Consider the following 15147-nt stretch of genomic DNA (forward strand, 5'->3'; position numbering starts at 1 on the left):
CACTTCGCGGTCCTTGCCAACCTCACCATTTCCGCATCTGCGACTCTTATCCGCATCTGCGGTGGTCGCACCTGCGATCCTTCAACCGCAGATGCGGTTATGGCAGCAATCAAAAGACTTCAGCTCTCAAACTCAATTCCAAACCTTCCGTCAACCATCCGAAATCACCCCGAGGCCCCCGGGAGCTCAACCAAAAGCACCAACAAGTCTTATACTACCATTCAAACTTATAGCAACCTTCAAAACATCTCAAAAAATATCAAAACCACCAAAACACATCGAATTCAAGCCTAAGGTTCTAACATCTTCCAAATTCCGCTTTTGATCAAAAAGTATACCAAACCACGTCCAAATGACCTGAAATTTTGCACACACATCCCAAATGACACAACGTAGCTATTGCAACTTCCGGAATTCCATTCCAACTCCTATATCAAAATCTCACCTATCAACCGGAAAACGCCAAAAACTCAACTTCGCCAATTCAAGCCTAAGTCTACTCCGGACCTCCAAAATACATTCCGATCACGCTCCTAAGTCCCAAATCATCTCCCGAAGCTATCTGAACCCTCAGAACTCACATCCGAGCCCTCTAATACATAAGTCAACATCCGGTTGACTTTTCCAACTTAAGCTTTCTTAAAAGAGACTAAGTGTCTCAAACCTTCTCAAAACCTTTCCGAACCCGAACCAACCAACCCGATCACATATAAAATCGATAATTAAAGCAAATAGAAGCAGAAATGGGGGAAACGAAGTGCTAACTCATGAGACGACCGGCCGTGTCGTCACATCCACACTGCTCCGACTACGGTCCAAATTCTAAAGCTTACTCTCTCCTTTAGGGACTAAGTGTCCCAAAACACTCCGAAACTCAAAACGAAACCTCCCAAAAACTTAGAATCGCAGAAATAAACACGGGGTAAACAATTAATAGTGGATCGGGGCATTAATTCTTAAAACGGCCGGCCGGGTCTTACACCACGTATCCTTAAAATTGCGTGCAAATTTAATTGTTATCCAATTTTGGGGTAAACATACTTGTCACACCTCTTTTTACCCCTAAAAAGATATATGTGTTATGGATTGTGGGTTTAAGAGTTTTTCCAATTAAAGTGATAAATTTGAGTAGGGATTATTTTATTTATAGAGTCGCCACTTGGAATTGGTTTTTGGGTATTCCAAGTCACCTTTTATTTGAACCCCTAGTCAAAGGAAAATTTGACTCTTTTATTATTGGTTTGCAAAAATAAAGTCCGGGTAAGGAATTCTGTTGACCGGCAAGAAGGTGTAAGGCATTCCCCGAGTCCCGTGGTTCTAGCAGGTCGCTCTTATTGACTAAAATTGGCTTGAATTAATTTTTGGATGAAACTGTGCTTTATTTGATTTCTATGTTTGCCTATGTCCCCTTTTATTGTTGATGACTCTATTAATCCCAAACTAGGACGAGTATCTCCGATCCTAGCTTACACTAACCAAGACAATTATTCTCGACCTTAGTTCGTGCGTAGTACCCAAAAGTGGAGCCTATTCGAAGTTAATTAAATAAAACTTTTAGTTACTTGAAAGAATTGAAACAAAACGTGTCCTTACGACCTTGTCATTTTATTTATGTCTTTATTCCGAAGCGAGTCTTCCCGATATCGGTTAAGACAAAATTTTTTATCTTAGTTAAGACGAATTACTATAGGAGTTAGATTATAAAAAAAAATGTTCATCTTTATCGCAAAAGAAAGTGCCTATTTGTGGCTTAATGGTGGTAAGACAATGTATAAAACTTAGTTAATATTGAACCTACTTATAACCTTATTCTTATTGTTGTTGTTATTAATTAAAATGACAAAACTAATATAAAGCTACATTTGTTCCTAAAGTTTGTCTAGCGCTTTTATTAATTACTAGAAGTGATTAGGTAATTAAATTAATGACAAAAAAATCTATTTTTTACGGAAAACAGGGAAAATTAATATCGAACCAACTCTATCTATTTTAAATAAATGGCCAACTTCTTGCCAATGGAGAAATGAGCCAGCAACTATTTAGAGCTAATGAAATCAGCTGCCAAAGAAGATTTACAAAAAAAAATAGAGCTGAAATCACTATTGAATGCATGAACTCTTGATTTATATATATATATATATATATATATATATATATATATATATATATATATATATATATATATATATATATATATATATATATATATATATATATATATANGAATTATGCCAAAATAACGCTACAAGTTGTCGCAGATTCTTCATACATGAGACAAGCACTTTACTTGTTCACATAAGGAACTTAACAGAAAGTTGTAATAGCTACGTATGTAAAGCGGAATTGAAGATTAAGCCATATATTACAGTTTTACAAGCTTAAAACACGGGTAATATGATAAACATTCAACTATTCTAGTAAAGTACATCAAGCATATCCAAAGAGCTGAACGGACCCATATCTTCAATTATTTGATAGAAAAATCTGCATTGCAAAGTTCAAAGGTTACCTGGGTCACAGAATTATAAAAATACAACAGTAGAATGAGCAAGAATAGCAGCAGAAACAACAATAAAGACAGCAGCAACTCAGTGTTAAGATAACCCAGAATACTCAACAAGGATGCTTGAAACTAGTAGCTAACAACTTCATGAATTGCCCAAGAGATCCTTCGATTTCTCTCAAGGGTTTTTGCACTCTAAGAAACACTCACAAAGCTCAAAATTTTCAGCTTATTATTTAGGTGTTCAGCTGCTCCTTTTTACTCTCAAAGTTGTATTCTTTTGCTAAGTGTGTAAGAAGTGTATTTTTTAGAGTAAAAGATGTTTTTTATATCTGTCCTACCAATGTGTGATGAGTGTCCATGAAAAGTGAGGAAAGGGCTGCCCTTAAGTAGGCAAAGAAAGCCACTTTTTGGGCAGATTTTGGTTCACCAAAAATCTGTCCAAAAAGGGACTGACTTTGTGTGGTAAACATTGTTCAAAGGCTGTCCAAAAGATGAAAGGACAACCTGAGAACCTGCTGTAATAGAAGCAAAGAGTCATTTCAGCCTCCCTATTGATAAAAAGTAAGCTACCAGTACTCTGACTCATGATCAAACCCATCTAATCTTCAGATTTTAACAACATCAATACCACCCTATTAGTTTTGAACCAAAACAAATCACAAAACTAACAATTGACAAAACAAAAACAAGACTTCAAATGGAACTAAAACTCAAACTAACTAGATTAAAACAAATTGATTTGTGCAAACTAATCATAGAACAAACAACTGAATTCACAAACTAATGCTCGAAACAGAAATTAAACGAACATCGCTAAACTATCACGATTAATAACAACTAAATATACGACTAACTATATAAACAATTCAACTAATCTTTTGATTTTTCATGAAATTAACATAAATACTTAACTATTCGACCGACTAGGTCGAAGAACTGAAAATTCAAACTTAACAACTCTATACAAAATAGTCGACCGACTAGGTCGAAGAACCAAAAATCAAAACTAACACACAACAACGAACTACTCGACCGGCTAGGTCAAAGAACTGAAAGTTCAAACTTAACAAATTCACACAAAATAGTTGACCGGCTAGGTCGAAGAACCAAAAATCAGAACTAAAAGACAATAACGAACTACTCGACCGGCTAGGTCGAAAAACTGAAATTCACATTTATAATGTAACATGTAGTTAAAACTAATACTCATTGCACATAAATAACAGAAATATTAGTGGAAATTAAACCTTTAAAACTAATACTAATAGCTAAAGCAAAAAATCATAAAAGACAAAAAAGAAGTAAGGTTCACACCAATCGAGGGCGTTTGACATTGTTCGAGCCATGAGAAGAAGCCGGAGATACCAAATGGCGGCTGTCCGACCTTGGGGCGCATGTTTCTCTTTGGCAGACGCTAAACCAATAGATTCTGGCGTCTTGCCAAAAGGAAACAAATGCCTTTGGGTCGGAAAAAAAAAGGAAGGAAAAAAAATAGAGAAGCAGTGGCGGCGGAAGAGGTGGCGGGCAATGGTGGTCGCCGGAATCCCGGTCGTCGGAGTTTCGGGTTAAGACCAATGCATGATAGCCCTTCTCGAGCTATATACTTCTATGTAGTCATTGGGTGAAGGGAGTGGCTCAATATTCACGGATTTGACAAAAAAGTGCGGCTAGGGCTTTCCTAGATCTAAAATTCGTGGAGTTTGAGGGGGTTTTGAAGGATTTTATTTGAAGATATGGAAAGAGGAGGTTGAGGGGAGTTGTACGGTGATGATTTGGGGGTGTTTGGAGGTGCTCCACTGGCGGCGGCGATTTTCGACCGGCGGAGCCACCATGGAGAAGGTTGCGGCGGGCAGAGGGGTTTAGAAAGAGAGAAGAGAGGTCTCTAGGGTTTGGGTAAGTGGCCAAAAAATCTGATTTTTGGCCCTTTTATTTGGGAAGGGAGATGAAATGAGATCCGTTGGATTGAACGGATTGAATGGCGAGATTTGTTCTCAGCTTTATTAAGTGAAACGACGTAGTTTTATTATGAAACTATGTCGTTTTGATCTGGGTCTTGGCAGACCAACATTTGGAATGGGTCAGCTGATTTGGGCTGCCAATTTGGATCAAATTTGGCCCAATCTCTTACCCCTTATATTGAACTAGTCTATTTTAATACTAAAAATGCACAAATAAAAGGAATTATTTTTTGGTATTTTAAAGATGCAAACTAGAAATGCCCAAATAGAGGAGAGAAATATTTTTAGTATTTTTAGTAAAAATAAGATGCAAACAAAAATACATACAAATATGAGAAAATTTATTACTCGGAAGCTAAGATTGCATTAAAATTATCTCCTCTATTTAGGAGATTAAAAGGGTGCAAAAATTAGGTATTCACAGCTGCCCCTCTTTGCTCGAGAACATGAAGAGTTTTCGTGCAAAGAAAAGTGAATGCCATGACTAATTTTTTTTTCACAACATCACTACAATGAAAGCATTTTTTGTGAAAAAGGTGACCGAACCTTGCTTCCGAGGTTGCCTACATATCCTTGGCTATAAAGGAATCAGGTCAGTGTAGTTCTGGAGAAATTTGGTAGCTGGGACTACCGGACACTGGAGTTAAGACTGTTGTTGTTGTTGTTGTTACTGTTACTCGCTTCTTACATCAAAAGAAAAAGAGAAGAGCACTATATACGTCTGCAAACTAAAAGTACAAAATTCCTATCTATGTGTCTTCCGGAGTCAAAATCTTGATTCTTGACTTGCTCGCCTGTGTGGACCTTAGATTGGACCTTGATGCTCTTTGAAGAAAAGGTCATGGCTCATTCTCGATTGCTTGATTTCCTGCTCAGAATTTGGCCAAATAAAACTTGAGAAGCTGTGTTGCCGACACGCTGTTGAAGTTAACTCCAACTATCCTGTGATCGTCCTTCTGATGATAACTAAAATTGCAAGCTTCGATCGTCATAACCTGTGCTCTGCGGCGAGGCCTGCGAAGCCATCAAAGACGAACAAAACGAACAAAAATTTTCTGCCCCAGTTTGGACTAGGAAAATTTTGTGAGTTATCAGCGAAAGCTATAAACTATCTAATTTATTGAAAGGCAGACAGAAACAGTAGTATAAACTAGCTAAAAGAGATAAAATTTGTAACGAATGATTGTGTAACCAGGGATCGGTACCCTGTACTACTGAAAGGAAATGTAACCAGGGATTGATACCCTATCTTACTGGAAGGAAATAGAATCAGGAGTTAGCACCATGTATTATTGATAAAGTGTTGAATCCCTCTAGGCGAAAAGGTTCTACCCGAGTTAAGCTACGTGAAACATCCTGAGTGAAGAGTGCTTCTACCCGGAACTATGAGCTGGATCCCCCTAGGCGAAATGGTTCTACCTGAGTTAAGCTATATTAAACAACCTGAGCGCAGATTACTTATACCCGAAACTATGAGCTGAATCCCCCTAGGCGAAAGGATCCTACCTGAGTTAAGCTACGTAAAGCAAACTGAGCGAAGTGCTCTTCTACCTGGAACTATGAGCTGGATCCCCCTTAGGCGAAATGGTTCTACCTGAGTTAAGCTATATTAAACAACCTGAGCGAAGTGTACTTCCGCCCAGAACTATGAGCTGGATCCCCCTAGGCGAAAGGATTCTACCTGAGTTAAGCTACGTAAAACAACCTAAGCAAAGGGTACTTCTACCCGAAAATATGAGCTGGATCCCCCTAGGCGAAAGGATTCTACCTGAGTTAAGCTACGTAAAACAACCTGAGCGAAGTGTACTTCTACCTAGAAATATGAGTTGGATCCCCCTAGGAGAATGTTCTACCAGAGTTGAGCTACATAAAACACCCTGAGCGAAGAGTACTTCTACCCGAAAATATGAGCTGGATCCCCCTAGGCGAAAGGATTCTACCTGAGTTAAGCTATATAAAATAACCTAAGCGAAGAGTACTTCTACCCGAAAATATGAGCTGGATCCCACTAGGCGAAAGGATTCTACCTGAGTTAAGCCACGTAAAACAACCTGAGCGAAGTGTACTTCTACCTGGAAATATGAGCTGGATCCCCCTAGGCGAAATGGTTCTACCCGAGTTAAGCTACGTAAAATACCTTGAGCGAAGAGTACTTCTACCCGGAAATATGAGCTTGATCCCCTAGGTGAAACGGTTCTACCTGAGTTAAGCTACGTAAAACACCCTGAGTGAAGAGTACTTCTACCCGGAACTATGAGCTGGATCCCCCTAGGTGAAATGATTCTACCTGAGTTAAGCTACATAAAACAACCTGAGCGAAGAGTACTTCTACCCAAAAATATGAGCTGGATCCCCCTAGGTGAAACGGTTCTACCTGAGTTAAGCTACGTAAAACAACCTGAGCGAAGAGTACTTCTACCCGAAAATATGAGCGGTATCCCCCTAGGTGAAACGGTTCTACCTGAGTTAAGCTACAAAGACGGGAGGTATGAACAGTAGTGATGCATGCTGAAAATAAAAGAAAAATGGAGATTTTAAGGAGCTTACGTTTGGTGAATTTCGTTCTTTTAGAATCGCCATTATGCACTGCTTTGTTCCTGCTTCAAACAAAGAAAAATTTGTGAGTTTTCAAAGTGGTGGTTGGTTTGTATTCTTGATGCCCTGAGTAGTTTGATTCACGGCCACTACTGTCGAAGAACCGATTCTGTCAGCGTGGTACCGAGATGCTCGGCTGCTCTGTATCATTTTCTCGAGACCTTGGCTTTCCAATGTTGCCCCCAACTGTTTCATACCCAGATGTCCGTGGTATCGCTACCCTTGTCTCTAAGGCAAGGAAATTTTTCTTTAAAATCAAACTCAGTTGTCTTGCACCCAGTATCAGTTTGTGTCTGTAGTGCCTATCGACTTTTCTCATGAAGCAGGTCTTGCTTAGGCGACCTTTTCAGTTTCTTTGAGACACTTTGTTCGCCTTATCAAATGAGATCACAGATGGGTTCGTGCCTTCGTCAATACCATATATGCCCCAAATTGTGCTCGATATTACTGGAAAACTGTAGCCAGTTTTGCACTCATTTCTTTGCTTTGCTTTTGATGCAGGATTAGACCGAAAGGGACCCAAAGAAAAATTACGGAAAAAAATAGAATAATAATTGAAAGTGAAAAAGAATTGTGCTTAAACAAAAGGTGTCCCTTTCGTGGAAAAGAATAGGGAGACTTATCTGGAGGTATGTGCCGACTTTAATGAATCATGACATGCATTTTGGACTGGACGCCTGATCCATCTGAGCTGTCTAATTCTCAAAATCCATCGCAAATGTTCATCTTGAAATTGTCCTGGTTGTGCTCATGCCAGAGTATCGGAGACCCTCATTCGGCTAGTAGCTCCCTTTGCAGGTTTTCGCTAACTAACCTCTCTCATTTCTCTACTAACCGTCGCCTTATGGTGCCCATCTGGGTTTTCACCAATAAGACTCTCTCATTTCTCTACTCACTGTCGCCTTATAGTGCCCGTACGGGTTTTCACCGATAAGACTCTCTCATTTCTTTTTCTTTTTCTTCTTTTTTTTGACTAAGATACCGCATGCAGGGGGTTGCCCAATGCCCTTGGCATGGGGACTTCAAATATTCTCAAAGATCGATCAAAAGTTCCTAACAGGGAAAAGGCGAAAAGAACCTTGAATTGAATTACAACTTTTGGAACCGTTTATATAGGAAAAACCGTAAAATAAAATAAACTTCTGCCCCAGTTTTGAAGTACTAGGAATATGGATTTTTTGTTGTGATGGGACCGAACCCAGGGTAAGGCTTCCTACATATCTTTTCGGAATCAGGTCAGACGTAGTTCAATGGCTCAGAAGATTTGTTGTATGAAACCCCCCCTCCCCCCCCCCCCTTTTTTTGCTTTTACAATTACACAGGTTCCCGAAACAAAGAAGACAAATACGTCTCAAAAGAGTTAACAAAAGGGTGACACCTATTTGGAATAGCGAGAAAAAAATAGCCTTCGTCATCTCGCTCTGAGAAAATCAATGCGTGAAAATTCTACAGAGGGTATATATCAGACATAATATCTTTGACTGCATTTGCATTAATAGTCATGTCTGGTACCCGTCCTTCTTCATCTACCAAGTGCAAGGCCCCTTTTGGTAACACTTTCTTGATGATGTAGGGTCCTTGCCAGTTCGGGGCGAACTTTCCTTTAGCTTCTACCTGGTGCGGAAGGATGCATTTCAAAACGAGCTGGCCTACCTCAAACTGCCTTGGGTGCACTTTCTTATTGTAAGCGTGTGCCATTCTTTGCTGGTATAACTGGTCGAAACACACTGTTGCTAGCCATTTTTCATTGATCAACATCAGTTGTTCTAATCGGGTCTTGACCCACTCAGTGTCTTCAATCTCTGATTCCACAATAATTTAGAGAGAGGGAATTTTGACTTCAGTAGGTTTTACAACTTCAGTTCCATATACAAGCAGATACGAGGTTGCACCAACAGATGTGCGAACAGTCGTGCGGTATCCCAAAAGAGCAAAAGGCAACTTTTCATGCCATTGCCTGGAACCTTGGATCATCTTCCTAAGAATCTTCTTGATGTTCTTGTTCGCCGCTTCAACGGCTCCATTGGCTTTTGGCCGGTAAGGGGTAGAATGGCGATGCATGATTTTAAATTGTTCGCATACCTCCTTCATCAAATGACTATTTAGATTGGTTGCACTATCAGTGATAATGGTCTTTGGGATACCAAAACGACAGATGATATTGGAATGAACAAAGTCTACCACTGCTTTCTTGGTGACTGCTTTGAAAGTGACAGCCTCCACCCACTTGGTGAAGTAATCAATTGCAACCAAAATAAATCTATGCCCATTTGAAGACTTTGGCTCGATTGGCCCAATAACATCCATTCCCCAAGCAATGAAAGGCCAAGGAGAGTACATGGGATGCAACTCCGAAGGAGGCGAGTGAATTAGGTCACCATGAATCTGGCATTGGTGACACTTGCGAACAAATCTGAAGCAATCTCGCTCCATAGTAAGCCAATAATACCCTGCGCGCAGAATCTTCTTCACCAAAACATATCCATTCATGTGAGGTCCGCATACCCCCCGAATGCACTTCACTCATGATCCGCTCCGCTTCTGTAGCATCTATGCATCTCAACAAGTTTAAATCTGGGGTCCTCTTGTACATTATTTCCCCATTCAGGAAGAAACCACTGGCGAGCCGCCTTATAGTTCTTTTTTGATCTCCCTTGGCATGCTCTGGATATTCTCCTGTTTTCAGGAATCGTTTTATGTCATGATAACATGGTTCACCATCTGGTTCTGTCTTAACTGTATTGCAGTAACCGTGTTGATTCCGAACTTGGATTTCTAGTGGATCAATATGAGTGTTGCTTGGATAAGGGAGCATCGAGGCTAAAGTAGCTAAGGCATCGGCTAGCTCGTTGTGAAACCTGGGAATGTACCTGAACTCGATGGATTTAAATCTTTTGCTCAAGTCTTGCACACATTGTCTGTACGGAATAAGCTTGATTATCGAGTCTCCCATTCACCTTGGGCTTGCCGGATAAGCAAGTCGGAATCTCCCATAACCAATAGTTCATGCACATCCAGATCGATGGCCATTTTCAGACCCATGATACAAGCTTCGTATTCTGCCGTATTATTGGTACAGAAGAACCGAAGTCGGGCCGTTACAGGGTAATGATGTCCAACAGGTGAGATGAGGATTGCCCCGATCCCAACTCCCTTGATATTGACAGCCCCATCAAAATACATTTTCCATATAAGGTGATCGTCTGGAACTACTTCCTCTATTGAGTTGACCTCTTCCTCTAGGAAGTATGTGCTAAGTGGCCTGTACTCATCATCAACTGGATTCTCTGCCAAATGATCTGCCAAAGCCTGTGCTTTCATCGCGGTGCGAGTGACGTAGACGATGTCGAACTTTGTGAGCAGGATTTGCCATTTTGCGAGCCTACCAGTGGGCATTGGCTTTTGGAATATGTAATTCAAAGGATCCATTCTGGATATGAGGTAAGTAGTGTAGGCCAAAAGATAATGTCTCAGCTTCTGAGCGACCCAAGTCAAGGCACAACATGTCCTTTCTAAAAGGGTGTACTTAACCTTAAAATTGGTGAACTTCTTGCTCAAATACTAGATTGCCTGTTCCTTTTTGCCTGGTGCATCATGTTGCCCCAGAACGCATCCAAAAGAAATTATCCATAACCGATAGATATAAAAACAAAGGCCTACCAGGTTCAGGTGGGACCAGTACAGGGGGTTTTGACAGATAATCTTTGATCCTGTCAAAAGCTTTTTGGCAATCGTCCGTCCACTTGATAGCGGCATCCTTTTTCAAGAACTTAAAGATGGGCTCGCACGTGGTTGTGAGCTGAGCAAGAACCTACTGATGTAGTTCAACCTCCCGAGCAAACTCATGACTTCCTTTTTGTTCTTCGGGGGTGGCAGATCTCGAATGGACTTTATCTTAGATGGATCCAATTCGATGCCTCTCCGGCTGACTATAAAATCGAGGAGTTTCCCAGATGGAACCCCAAATGCAGATTTGGCTGGATGAAGCTTAAGGTCATACCTTCAAAGCCGTTCGAAGAACTTTTTCAAATCGCACACGTGATCAGCTTGTGTCTTTGATGTTATGATGACATCATCGACATATACTTCAATCTCTTTGTGCATCATGTCGTGAAAAATGGTGGTCATGGCCCTCATGTAAGTTGTCCCTGCATTCTTTAAATCGAATGGCATGACCCTGTAACAATAAGTACCCCATGGAGTGGTGAAAGCGGTCTTTTCTACATCATCCTCATCCATTAGAATTTGGTGGTACCCAGCGTAGCAATCCACGAACGATTGTATCTCATGCTTTGTGCAATTATCTACAAGAATGTGGATATTTGGCAAAGGAGAATTATCCTTTGGACTTGCTTTGTTCAGGTCCCTATAGTCAACACAGACTCTGGTTTTTCCATCCTTCTTTGGCACAGGCACAACATTTGCCACCCAGGTGGTGTATCGGACATCTCTGACCACATTGGCGCTCAATTGCTTCATTATTTCCTCTTTGATTTTGTCACTCATGTCTGTTTTAAATTTTCGTTGCTTTTGTTGGACTGGTGGAAAACCAGGATACGTAGGAAGCTTATGAACCACTAGATCAGCACTTAAACCCGGCATATCATCGTAAGACCAAGCAAACACATCTCTGTATTCAAATAAAAGTTGAATCAAGGCATCTCTGGTTTTTTATTCAGTGTGATTGCTTATCTTCGTTTCTCTAACTTCTTCATGACTTCCGATATTAATCGGCTCAGTTTCATTGAGGTTGGGCTTAGGTTTGTTTTCAAATTGTTCCAACTCTCTTTTTATTTCCTCAACAACCGCATCTTCATCATATTCAACCTCTTGATGCATTATTTCGATATTAGACAGCTTTTTAAGATCTGGGCGTGAATTCCACATGCATGTCATGTTATTAAAGCCGACATTAACAAAACTGAAATGGAAATAAAATGACAGGAATTAGGAAAAGGAAAAGATACAAAACTTAATAGAAAACTGAACTGCATTTCATTGAATTCGAAAGGATAGAAGGGTTAACATCAAAACAAAACAATCATACTGAGATGTTTGGATTACAACCCTGAAAGTAACCCAAAATACAAAAGAAGCTGCAAAAGCAAACTACCAAGACTTCTTCCTTGTGGGGAGAGGAGTTGCTTCCCAGTTGTCGAGCATGGTGTCTGGGTCAATTAGTTGCATATCGGCAAGACTAGTGCCTTCACCATCTTGGATCATATTCACTTTAGAAAACATCTGGCTGAGGCCATGGCAAATTTCATCAATGTGTGCATGCGCAGAGGAATTTTGACCCTCTTGGAGTCGTGGCTTGACAAAAGTGTAGAAAATGTGAAGGATAGGTTGTTGCAAGACCCATCCATGCTTTTTGCGGTGCTTGGCTTTGTCTTCATCTGGTTACTGAACGGAGAAATAGGCTCTGAAATTCCTTGCAATGATGCCCCCAAGCCTTTTCCTGGCTTGTAACCTTGTCTCAGCATAACTGCAGCCACCATTACAGATGTGGCGGAAAGACGAGGATGCAGAATGGGCTTTCTTTTCTCAACATGGTCCACAGCAACCACTTCAAAAGCCTGATAGACAATGGACTCACACCCTTCCTTGGCCTCAATACAGGGGATTAACGGGTCTTTATAAATGGAAGACTCGTCTTCCCCGTGAAAAATAATTTCTTGGCACAGCTCGGGCCGTATGGATCCATGGCCTTCCAAGAAGAAAGTTATAAGAAGTGACCATTTCCACTACTTGGAAGACAATCTCAAAGTCAACCGGCCCAATCTTCATGGTGAGGTTGATCTCCCCAATGGTATCTCTCGCTGAGCCATCAAAAGCCCGGATGCGAACATTGCTGGGTTGGATTCTGTCTGTATTGATCTTCATGCTTTGCAAGGTAGAGAGAAGGCATACATCTACACTTGAGCCTCCATCAACCATGACTCGCTTTACATAATGCCCCTCACATTTGACCATCAAGTGCAAAGCCCTATTGTGCCCAGATCCCTCCTCGGGAAGTTCATCATCAGTAAAGGAGATTCTGTTCACCTCGAAAAATCTGTTGGCCATCTTCTCTAACTGATTCACTGTGGTCTCCTCTGAGACATGTGCCTCGTTCAGGATCTTGATTAGTACACGGGCATGCTCTTTGGAATGTATGGGCAGAGATAGTAGAGAGATTTGGGCAGGAGTGTTTCTCAGCTGGTCGATGATTGAGTAATCCTAAACTTTCATCTTTTTCAAAAACTCTTCCGCCTCTGCTTCAGTGACCGGTTTCTTTATTGGCAATTGGCCTTCTCTGATTTGCTTGGCCTTCCTCAACTCTTCTAAAGAGTAACATCTCCCCAATCGAGTCAAACCTCCAGTTTCCCCCACTTCCTCTATGATTTCCTTGCCTTTGTAGGTCATCACAGTTTTGTTGTAGTTCCAAGGAGTGGTTTTCGTGTTTGTCACCGGGGGTTGCATGGAAGGTTTGATTATGATCGGCTCTGTTACACCTTTCGTACCTCCCTGATTCTGCCTTGCGACGGGGTGGTCTCCAAGTACATACAACCTTGGGCTTGGGTCATTGGAGCGAACTTCCAACCTCGAGACCTTGGGAACAAATAAAGTTACCTTTTCTAAGCTTGGGGCGCCTTTCACAATCAACAGCACATCTCGGCTTGGACTTACTTCCAGACCTGTTCCTTCTTGAATTGCACCCACTGTCATTTCTTCTCAACCGAGCGGCTTGTATTCTTGATCTCGGCCAATTATTCCCACAAAATGAACATCATTGTGTGCTGGCAACGGGTTGTTTGTCACATTAGAAGGGTCCTCGCCATTCGTCACTACAATAAGTTTTTCAGAAATGAGTCTCTCTGTGGCTCTTTTCAGAGTCCAACAGTCATTAGTGCTATGCCCCGGGGCACCTGAATGATATTCACATCTAGCATTGCTTGAAATCCATGTGAATCAGGATGCATATGGTGGGGAGCGATGGGTCCAATCACGCCCATTTGCTTCAGCTTCTGGAATAGACTAGAGTATGATTCAGCCAATGGAGTGAATTTTTCCGTCGGCTTTTGCTCTCGACCATAATCCTTCCTGGGACGAGCATTGTAGGGTGACCGAAAATTTTGCTGCTGAGGTCAGGGGATCCTTGGAGCTGGTGCCCGTACCTGCTGATTGGGAGGCCGAGCGTAGGGTTGAGCATTAAACACTGCATACTGTGGTGGGCCCACGGAGTATTGAGGAATTGGCGGGGGATAATAATGTTGAGGGTAGTTGGATTGCCCCTGCTGAACTTGTACATAAGGGTGTGATGCCCCTCTTTGAACTTCTCTGGATCCCGAAGTCATCATGGACCCTTCATCTCTTTTCTTTCTATTTGCCAAACTTCCCGAGCCATTTTGGATCGCCTGAGTGGTGGCTTTGAGAGCAGCTTGACTTATAATTCTGCCAGTCTTGAGGCCATTTTCGACCATTTCCCCTATCTTGATTGCTTCTGCAAAAGGTCTGCCCATTGCGGACATCATGTTTTGGAAATAATCAGGCTCTTGAGCCTTTAGAAAAACAGTGATCAACTCATGGTTATCCATTGGTGGCTTAACTCTAGCCGCTTGCTCCCTCCACTTGATGGCATACTCCTTAAAACTTTCGGTCGGCTTTTTCTTCATATTGGACAAGGAATTACGATCAGGCACAATATCAATGTTGTACTGAAATTGTTTGACGAAGGCCTGGGCCATGTCATCCCAAACATGCCAGTGAGAGATATCTTGGTCAATGAACCATTCGGAAGCTACCCCCACAGGGCTTTCCCCAAAATAAGCCATCTCTTTAGTAAGCTTAGCAGTACTTTACATTGTTTCCCCTCTTATGGAACGATTGATGTTGATGTTGCTTCTCTTATTCTTATGTTATCAATGTTATTGATACTTCCTGATTTATAAGGTTCATGGTGAAGAGTTAGTCCTAATAACGTGTACACAGGATACCGACCTTACATCACTCCGAAAGGTTTAGAACATGAGTCCATGAGTCGAGCATGCATTATATATATGTATCTATTTTACTCTACCGAGCCGCGCTATAGATGGCCGGGTATGG

At 41.3% G+C, this 15147-nt stretch overlaps 1 pseudogene; it reads right to left on the reverse strand.

Moving 5' to 3' along the window:
• Window positions 1–5336: 5336 nt before the first annotated feature.
• On the reverse strand, window positions 5337–10101 carry LOC109244606 (annotated as a pseudogene).
• Window positions 10102–15147: the final 5046 nt, after the last annotated feature.

This window comes from Nicotiana attenuata, unplaced genomic scaffold (genome assembly GCF_001879085.1).
Source record: "Nicotiana attenuata strain UT unplaced genomic scaffold, NIATTr2, whole genome shotgun sequence".
Classification (NCBI taxonomy): Eukaryota; Viridiplantae; Streptophyta; class Magnoliopsida; order Solanales; family Solanaceae; genus Nicotiana; species Nicotiana attenuata.